Below are 9854 nucleotides of genomic sequence, written 5' to 3' on the forward strand. Positions count from 1 at the left end.
CAAAATTATTACATGTTAATTCACCAAGCTATTTTGAGATGATCCTCGGGGACTTTAAGTCTGAGATTTAATTTGCAAAAAATTTTCATTTTTAAATTCAGTTTTTCAGAAAATTTTACAGTGGTAGGGATTTTATATTCAAACTTGGTACATCTTTAGAAAAGTGATGTTTTATTGCATAAATCTCTTGATATTGTCATTCTGCCTCACTGCAGAACTCCTAGCAGGCCCTATTGGACACACAGTTGGATGTAATTCAGCACAAGAAGTACCATAGGCAGTGAGATTTTAAGCCTTGAGCGTAGAGCGGGTGTGTTACAGAGGATTTCTGATTAACCTCTGCTCTAACATAATTCCTTCAGTGAAATGGCAGTCATCTTCTGCAATACCCGCTCTGTCTGAATCTTCATACCTTGCCTGTACTTGGATCCCTGCCAGCTGACTGCTCTGACGTCACTTGGTGAGACATTAGACTTAACTTAATATGGTCATCCCAAAGTACTTAGTCCAGTGTTAACTTACGGATTTAACTATATAATGTAGTTTTTTGCTCTACTCACACCATGAGCTAAACTTTCCCTTCTCTTCCTTGATGTGACCCCTCACCATCCAAGGCCTGGTCCTGATGTTGGTCACACAGTCTTTCTATATGAGCCTCTTAATGCCTCAGTCCATAGTTCAATATTGTGTGTTTATACCTGAACTGGACTTCTTGAAGAAAATATTTTGACCTGAATTATAAAAACAATATTGGTTATAGAAGGCCATGGATTGGAAAATTGGAAATAAAAAGTATATGTAGTATATCAGCAAAGTAATGTTTTATCTCACATGCAGTAATAGTGAGAAAAATTTAAAAAATCTGTGGAATTTCAGATTTTGGTGGTCAATTCCTTTAATCATTTTGCATATGTGGAACGCAGAACTGTCAGAGATGTCTTCTCTCCCATTTCTTCTCTCTTTCTCTAGAGCTGTGATGCAGACTTAAATCCATCGGAATCCAGAGCTTGAGGCTCAAACTGCTGTGATTGCTACTTCTCATTACTTTGTGCTTTGCTGTTCATGTTTTTCATGACCTGCCTTCTCTTTCCCTCTTTAGTGAATCTATTCCCAAGGGTGGGAGGCTGGCTCTTTGGAACCAAATGACAATAGTAAATACTGCCCAGAAGGGAAATACTAGGTGTCAAAAACCCCAACTCTTTACTTATGTATTATTATTATTGTTTTTAGCAATATATGTACTGTATTTGTTTTGGATTCCATGCTAGTTAGATACAAACTTCAGATTCAGCAAAATCTAAGATTTCCTCCCAGATCCACTACTCACTGTATGACCTGTAGAAAGCTATTTGAACTGTTAGAGCACCAGTCTCCACATATCCAATGAGGAACTACATCAGCTTCCCACTGGATTTTTGTGAACATTAAATGATTCTTAGCATAGTGTCCGGCACTAGTAAGGACTCAATAAATGAAAAGAAGGGTGATGCTATTCTGTGTCACTAGAGAACTTCTTGGCATAAAATCTATTGCTGAAAAGTTTTCCTTCTTTTCTTCTTTGGGGGTAGGAAAAAACTCAGGTGGAGAATTTGTCTCCTTAAGTAAAGCAATATGCAACGGGGGTGGGGTGGGGTGGGGGTGGGGCGGCAGTGCTGCAGTCCAGCCGCCCGGTGCCCCCAGCCCAGTCCCCTGCTCCCCGTGGCCGCCCTCCACGCGGGCCCCCAGCGCGCGGATCACCGCTCTCCCTCAGGAAGTGACAGCCCCTAGGCCCCTCGCGCCGCTCGGTCCTCACACTGGCTCCTGCTCCGCTCAGGTGAGGAGACCTTGAGGCCCCGAAGTTCTTCAGAAGACCGTGAGGTCCTTCAACCAGGTGTCATCAGCCCCAGGCGGGGCAAGCAGAGGCGGTGGAGAAGAGCCCGGGAAGCTGCCAGAGCAGGCAGAGGAGGAATCCCAGGACTTGCACGGAACTGGCCTCTGTAAGTGGTTCAACGTGCGTATGGGGTTTAGATTCATCTCCATGAAAAACCGAGAGGGGAGCCCCTTGGATATTCCCGTGGATGTATTTATACACCAAAGCAAACTATTCATGGAAGGATTTAGAAGCCTGAAAGGAGAACCAGAGGAATTTACATTTAAAATATCTTCCAAAGGCCTTGAGTCAATACGGGTAACAGGATCTGGTGGGAGCCCGTTTAGGAAGTGAAAGAAGACCCAAAGGGAAGACGCTGCAAAAAAGAAAACCAGAGGGAGATAGGTGCAGACGGCAGGATTTACTGGTGGAGCAGAAGTGGACTGTGAGAGGAGCAGAGTCCAGGATGACTCCAAGATGCGACAACTGAGGTGGCCTTGATCGTCACGCAAAGGAGTGTAGTCTACCTCCTCAGCCAAAAAGGTGCCCTTACTGTTACAGCGTCACGCACATGGTGGCAAACTGCCCGCATAAAACTATCACGCTGCTGCCTGCCAGTTCTCAGGGATGACAGGAAGCAGAATCCCAGCCATGTACATCAGCCTCCCCTGAGAAGGTGGGGGACCGCACGGCTGCCCAACACCTGCTTCCTCGAGAGGCTAGGTCAGAGGTCTTAGAGCGGCCAGGCAGGTCACCTCCAGAAGTTCCCTCCTTGACAGCATCTGCAGCTCCAGAAGAGCAAAACAGAAAGGGGCCTTCTGTTCAAAAGAGAAAAAAGACATAGTCCTTCTCAATGTATTGTTTTCCCTACCTGGTTGGGAAGTCTACCTCATGAAAGTACAGGGAAACAGTATTTCACAGATAGCAGCTGACCTGGGATTTTAACTAACGTTGAGGAACTGTGGATTTTTTTTAACAGACAAATCACTGTAAGCAAATTACATTTGAGCAGGTTGTCGTCATATTTGAGAGGAGAGAGCCTGGGTCTATGTGTATGTATGAGGGTTTTACATAGGAATGTCGACATATATATAAAGACGGTTAGTCTTTATATGTGTGTATATATGGATAAGCACACATCCTTCCTCACATAATTGGATGTCTCCAAGAAATTGAAAATCCATGTGAAGTATTTAAAATGGTTTAGAAAATAATCCCTTGAATTTTTCTTAAAATATCACCTTTTTATATTACATAAAAATGAAAACATGACTGTTAGCTTTTGTGTGAACCAAAGGACACTTCAAATCTCAGAGCTGCCAGTCATATGGTACTAAAGGTTTTTTAAGATACCCAGTTTCTCCCAAGTTTGGGATTGCCTCTTTTTCTTGCTATCTATGGAGTGGTTTTTTTTTTTCCTCCTGTTTGAAGGTAGTACCTTAACTCCATATGCTTCTGACTGCCATAGCTTTTTTGATTCTGGGATACATAACTCCAGAAAAGACAATGAATATGTAATTTCTGTGCCGATATTTCAATGTTTTTAATTCTATGTTTTGATTGTAAGTTACATGCTTAATAAGAAGAATGAAGGGGAGGGTAATGCATAAATGTAGTAAGTTGATTATTTTCAGTGGTATTTTGATACCAGCTCATTATAATCTTTTACATAGCTTGTGACAACAGCAGCTTCCCTTAACTAAGGCAATCTTTTTTTTTTTGGTACCAGGGATCAAACTCGAACCTTGCGCTTTCCAGGCAGGTGGCGCAACCACTGAGCTAAATCCCCGGCCCTTAAGTCAATCTTGTAAGCATCACTTAGTGCAGGGAGCCCTCCTTATTTACTACTGAAGACCTTAGAGAAGAATTCCAATCATATGGTCTGTATTTTTCAGTGGCTATTTTTATTCCCCCTGGAGAGTTCTCTAACTTGTTTCTAAAACAAAAGCAGCATGGAAATGAATAAAATATTGGGGTTGAGAATAAAAATTAAGTAGATGCTTACAGTTTCCAGTAGGTTTGACCTGTGAATGATACTAAAATGTAGTGTTTGGTGGCAGGCAACTAGAGTGAAAAGCCTGGGCAGAGGTACTAAAACTTCTCCTACCATATAACTAGAAGCATCTTGTACAATAACATTGATCTGATGAACATTACCTTTAGCACTTAGGCTGAAGTAACCCATGTGGTGGATCCAAGATGAACATCAGATGCTAGGGATAGAGAATCTTCTCAGGTTGATTTTCAGTTATAGTAACAAACTGGCTAGGAACCAGTCATAGTATTGGTCTCTTTAGGTTTCAGTCATGAGAAAAAATGAATTTGGTGTCATCCTGTTTTTATAAATCATAGGTAAATTTCTGAAACATCTCCAAAAAGGTACCAATTAATTAGAATGCTTACTATTGGCAATAAATATAGTTTTGTATGGGCCTGTTAATGTAAGCTCAGATAATGAGAGAGAGAGAGAGAGAGAGAGAGAGAGAGAGAGAGAGAGAGAGAGAGAGAGAGAACAAACACAAATGAACAGCTTGACTCAAGTAAGACATACTCCACTGAACAGTTCCTACTCCCTTTTCTGTTGTCCTGTAGCAGATGCTGGGACAGTTGCTATGGTTTCAGCAAGCTACCTGAAGAACCACATGCCTCAGGCTGGCCTGCCAGTCCTTTATAACTCAGCCTGGATTTCACAGCACTGTTTATGAGAATCTCCATGGTTATATTGAAATATCAATGTGCTATGATGCCTACCTTTGATGATATTGAATGTGATATAGCTGTAGAGAAGTATTTCCTTGCCTTATGTGAGGATTTCAAGCTTATTTGAATTATGTAGACAAATCAAAGTGGCATTGCTTAATTTTTAGCAGGTATAATAAGCAGATTAACAGTAAAAATGCAAAATATGACAAGTCACTTTGAAAATTCAAACCAAAGTTCCTTGACTTTTTAGAAATAGGAAATTATGGACTTGAAAATTGGGCATTCCCTGTTTACATGTAAAATGTTCAGAGCTGAGATCATGATAGAAAATGAAAATAGAAAACATAGAAACACTTGAGAACTGCTGACCTCATGGGTGCAATTTTAAAAATGTTTCTACATCTGACTAGACTGAACTATGAAGAGCACATACCAAACCTATCTTATGGTTAAAAGTTGGGGTTTATTTTTTATATGAGAATATTGTCACTATTACATAACATACTCAGGACAAATAACTTTGCTCAGGAAACATTCTGTATAATTGTTGTTATTTCTTTACAGACTAGTCTACAGTCCTGCTTACTCAAAACAAACCAAATAACTTAGACCTTTATGTCAGTACATGTGCTTGATGTTAGTAACTACCTCTGAGTTTGACATAGATCAAAATTCTGAATACCAGATATCAATTCTATTTTCATTTCATATGAAAAGTCCCCTAAAGCAGAATTCCTCAACTTCTTGCAGATGTGAATATCACTGATATTGTTCATTTACCTTGGTGAAATATTATTCTGTTTATAGCAAAGGGCTACTACATTGTTGATACATAGCACACCTTTATGCTGCTCTAGCCTTACAGATGACTGAGAATTCTCTGGTACAGAATTTTCTAATCCGTATTATAGATAGTAATTCATAACTGCATGTTTCTGATAAACATGTTTGAATAATGAAGAATCTCATTTTAATTAGCAAAGTCTCCAAGCATTTCCTTAAAGTTAATCATGTATTGAGTTTGAAGAATTATGGGCACTCTTCAGCTTAAGCAAACCAGAACACAAGCAATCTTGGAAATAGTTGCTTTGCCCAGAGCTGGGCGGGGGGGGGGGGGGGCTTCAGGAAAGGGTAGCAGGAGGAGTGATTGGTGTATGAGTGTACAATATTCATCCTGGGCAAGTGGTATAAAATATGCCACATTCCTTCATTTACATGTCTCTGCTACCCTGAAGCCAAAATATATTGGATTATTATAGTCCCAGGCAGGTAGCTAGCACTGGCATACCAAGGAGTGAACTTAAAGTGTAATGCCATTCCTAGCTACTGAGGGGAAAGGGTCTATGGGAAGCAGCGGTTTGCAAGAGTTACTAATGATGGGGCAGTAGGTCTGTGAAGCAAGCTGTCTCTTGAACTCAGCCTCCTGTTAACACAAATGTAATTCCTAAGAAAGGTGGACTGCCAATCTCTTAGCCCTGTGAGCTATTCATTTGCCTCAAGGCAGATTATAGTGAAAACATTTTTATAGTTACATTTCTAGTCTTTGGATGTATTTTTACAGTTGAAAGAGTTAGAATGGTTTTTACGTGCTTACAGCTTGGAAATTTAGCATGCAATGTAAAGAAAAAGATCAAGAAACATCATGTTATTAGCATCAGTCCACTTCCAAATATAAGGTATTTTGATTGCCAGTATTTTTTTGTATTCTGGCTCAGTTTTATTTTGCACCAGTGCAGCCCCAAGTTACTGCTGGTTGTATTTGGTTTGTGAATAGAAGCCCATAAGTGTTAGTAAACTTTGTAACATTCACCTTAAGATGAATTATATAGAACATGGGAAATCTCATTAAGGCTTAAAGTTAATTTAAATTAATTTGTCTGTTTTCCTTAAGAAATGTTTATCAGAAAATATATATGCACATTTCCCCTTTGGTTATAAAATTTGGGAAAATATGCAGCCACACTGACTTTAATTTTCTAGATATCTTAATGAGATTTATTTGTTTTAGAAAAGAGCAATTACTGAAAGATCAAATTTTGTCTGACATAATTGTCAACAGCCTCTTTAAAATGTGGTTGTGTGATCTGTGTCTTAGTTATTCTGTTAGAGTGAGAGCTTGACCTGTGATTCATTGTTAAATTTCATGTTTGGAATGAAGCTGCAAAGTTATGGTAAAGTACTGTACTATGAGAAAGTATTATGATATTTAGTACATCTGTGGTTTAACACTTGTAAAAGTTCCCAGCTTGATAATGATGGTGTTGACTACCTCTTTAATCTCATATATCAATCACTGACACCTACCACCAAGCTGGCTTTAATAGTATGTGTTGCTTCTTTTGGTATTAACACCTCTACCCCTACTAGAGACCAAAGTGAACCCTGGTTTCTGTGTCTTAATACAGTGTTTTAAAATTATACTGTGTAGTATTTAGATTTAATCTCATTGTCCATTTTGATTCATGTTATTTATAAGTGAAAATTTTTAAAAAACTAGTTGAACTGTTTGTAAAGAACAAAAAGGAGTTGATGTTTAGAATGGGACTTCACTCACATTCAGTCACCTCGATGGACTAAGGTACTGTTTGTCTTTCTGCAGATGTGGATTTTATATTCTCATTTCATGCCTACTGTCTTATTCTGTTAATTATGGATATTTTGAGGCTTAAAAAGTACTTGATTAAAAAATAAACATATAACATTAACATTTAAAAAAAATATGGAACTGGGGCCAATGTCTACTATTATTTGCCCACCAAGGCTTTCTCCAGGGATTAACATCATTGTAATAAAAAAGCGAAGTCTTCCCTTGAGATGAGACACAAACTAAAGGTTTGTGGCTTACTTGGGGCCACTGGTCTTTATTCATGTACTGAAATGAATTTCTCACTTTCTCTATGTCTCTCTGTGTGTCTGTCTTTCCCCTTCTTTCTTCCCTCTCTCTGTTTTTCTCTTTCTTGTAATGTATGCTCTACTTACAGAATATACCACAGTTTAATTCTCCATTTTCAATTTTATTGACTGTGTTTATGACAGTTCCTTTAGAGAAGCAGGCCACTGTGAGTTTTATGAAAATGAAGCATTTATTGTAACAACTGAGCCTTTCATGAATGTGGGAACATCTGGGAAAGTGAAGTTCTGGGTGACACTACCACATTACAGAAATAACAGTGGCACCATAACTTGTGATTTTGAGTGGTTGCATGATTTATAGATCAATCTCTAGTGATTTGCAGTTGTTATATTAATGTATTCTAATTCATTCACATAATCTCTCTTTCTCTACTTATTCAGGTCTCTAATAGTTTTTAATAAAATATTGAAATGTTATAACTTTCCCTACAGAGGTCATACATGTTTTTTATTTTGGCATCTTATATTTATGATCTTTTCAATGATTTTTTATTATAGCATATTTGCTGTTTGCTGCTGGCATATAAATAGTATTGATTGTTTTATATTGATTTAGAATTCATCAACCTTGCAAAACTCATATTTATTCAAATAGTTTGTTTTTAAAAGTTTCTTCACATACAATCATATCATCTGTGAATAATGATTTATTTTCCCTATCTTGTTCCAACCTGGATAATTTTTACTTCTTTTTCTTTCTTTACTAGGAATACTTGTACAATGCTTATTGGAAGTAATAAAACAACATTGTTGGGCATGATCTCAAAAGAAATAGCTCAGTATTTTACATTAAGTATGAAGTTTCTTGTAGACTTGTCCGTATTTAGAGATATCCTTTAACAGGTAAAGAAAGTTCTCTTCTCTTTTTGTTTGTTAAAAGGCTCTTTTTAGGGAACAGTTTCAGGAAAATTGAGTGCAAATTACAGAGTTCTCACACGTTGCCCCCTCCCCCACGCACAACCTCCTTGTCTTACTCATATCTGGCAGCCATGACAAAATGTCATAACTGAGTGCTTTCAACAAGAGACATTTATTCCTCACAGTTCTAAAGGCTGAGAAGCCCAAGATTAAAGTGGGGCAGATTTGGTTACTGTTGAAGGCACTCTTCCTGGCTTGCAGATGGGCACCTTCTCACTGCATTCTCACATAGCTGCTTGAGGAGGAGGAAAAGGGAATGAGGGAGGGATCTGGCCTCTTCTATAAAGACACTAATTGCATCTTGAGGACCCCACCCTCATTCCCTCATCTAAACTGAATCACCTCCCAAAGGGCCCATCTCCAACTACCAGCACCCTGGGTGGTAAGGCTTCAATATATGATTTGGGTTGGAGACACAGTGCCGTTCATGGTCCCTTACTCTCAGTGTCCTGAAACAGTGGCACATTTATTATCAAGGCATTTACACATCATTATCAACGAAGCTTTTGTAATTAATGTAATTAATAAAAGTTGAAAATGAACATTGGAATTTCATCTACCACTTTTGTCCTACATCTGTTAACATGATGGCATAACATTCTTCAAATTTTCAAATCAAGGAAGGCCTCAGTTAACTTTGCTGGGGCAGCCAGGAGGTGAACAAGGACAGTGAGCTGATGTGACAAATGAGAGGAGTCTTTTCTCTACTGTGAAATCAATGTTGCATTTCTGTGATAAATCAAATTAGTTCAGCTAAATTCTTGTTTATTATTTTGTTATTTATTTGGACAAGATTTTGCTGAGGAATTTTGTGTGTGTATTTTCATGGTCAGAAGGAACTGAAAATTTTTTGTGTTTTATAGATTTGTAACAAAGAGTATGCCAGTGTCACCCAGTGACAAGAGCAATGTTCCATCATATATTAGTCTCTGGGGAGCTTTTGTACCCAAATGTTTGATACAGCAAGGTTTAGAAGAGGTTGCCTATGAAGTAACAGAAATACTCTGGTTTTTCTTTATCCTTTAAGCAGTTTTGTGACATTCATTGTTTTAAAAATGCCCATTTTATCTAAAATTTATTTATTTATTTATTTATTTATTTATTTTCTTTTATATGTGACTTTTTTTTAAATTAAATACTTTTGTTGGTACATTGCAGGTATACAACACAATTACATTTCTCATTGGGAATTGTACCTTTACATAATGCATCTTGGTTCTTATTTTTTCCCCATTCCTAGCCCTCCCTTCATGCCCTCCACCCTTCCCTATTTACAAAGACTTTATTTCCATATTTTCCATTTCTCATCATTTTTCCTTTCCCTTCTTTCCTTTCCGCTGCCCTTCCCAATAACCCAACCCCTTTGGACCTTTTCTTCCTATTTTACATTATCGATTATTTGTTCTAATCATTGGTACATTTTAGGTATACAATATAATGACATTCATCATTGGAAATTTGCACCTTTACA

At 38.1% G+C, this 9854-nt stretch overlaps 1 pseudogene; it reads left to right on the plus strand.

The window, feature by feature from the left end:
• Positions 1-1828: 1828 nt before the first annotated feature.
• Positions 1829-2945, plus strand: LOC101723318 (protein lin-28 homolog B pseudogene; annotated as a pseudogene).
• The last annotated feature ends 6909 nt before the right edge of the window (positions 2946-9854 follow it).

This window comes from Heterocephalus glaber, unplaced genomic scaffold (genome assembly GCF_053883595.1).
Source record: "Heterocephalus glaber isolate CG9 unplaced genomic scaffold, H.glaber_assembly_v1.0 deba00000901, whole genome shotgun sequence".
NCBI classification, from domain to species: Eukaryota; Metazoa; Chordata; class Mammalia; order Rodentia; family Bathyergidae; genus Heterocephalus; species Heterocephalus glaber.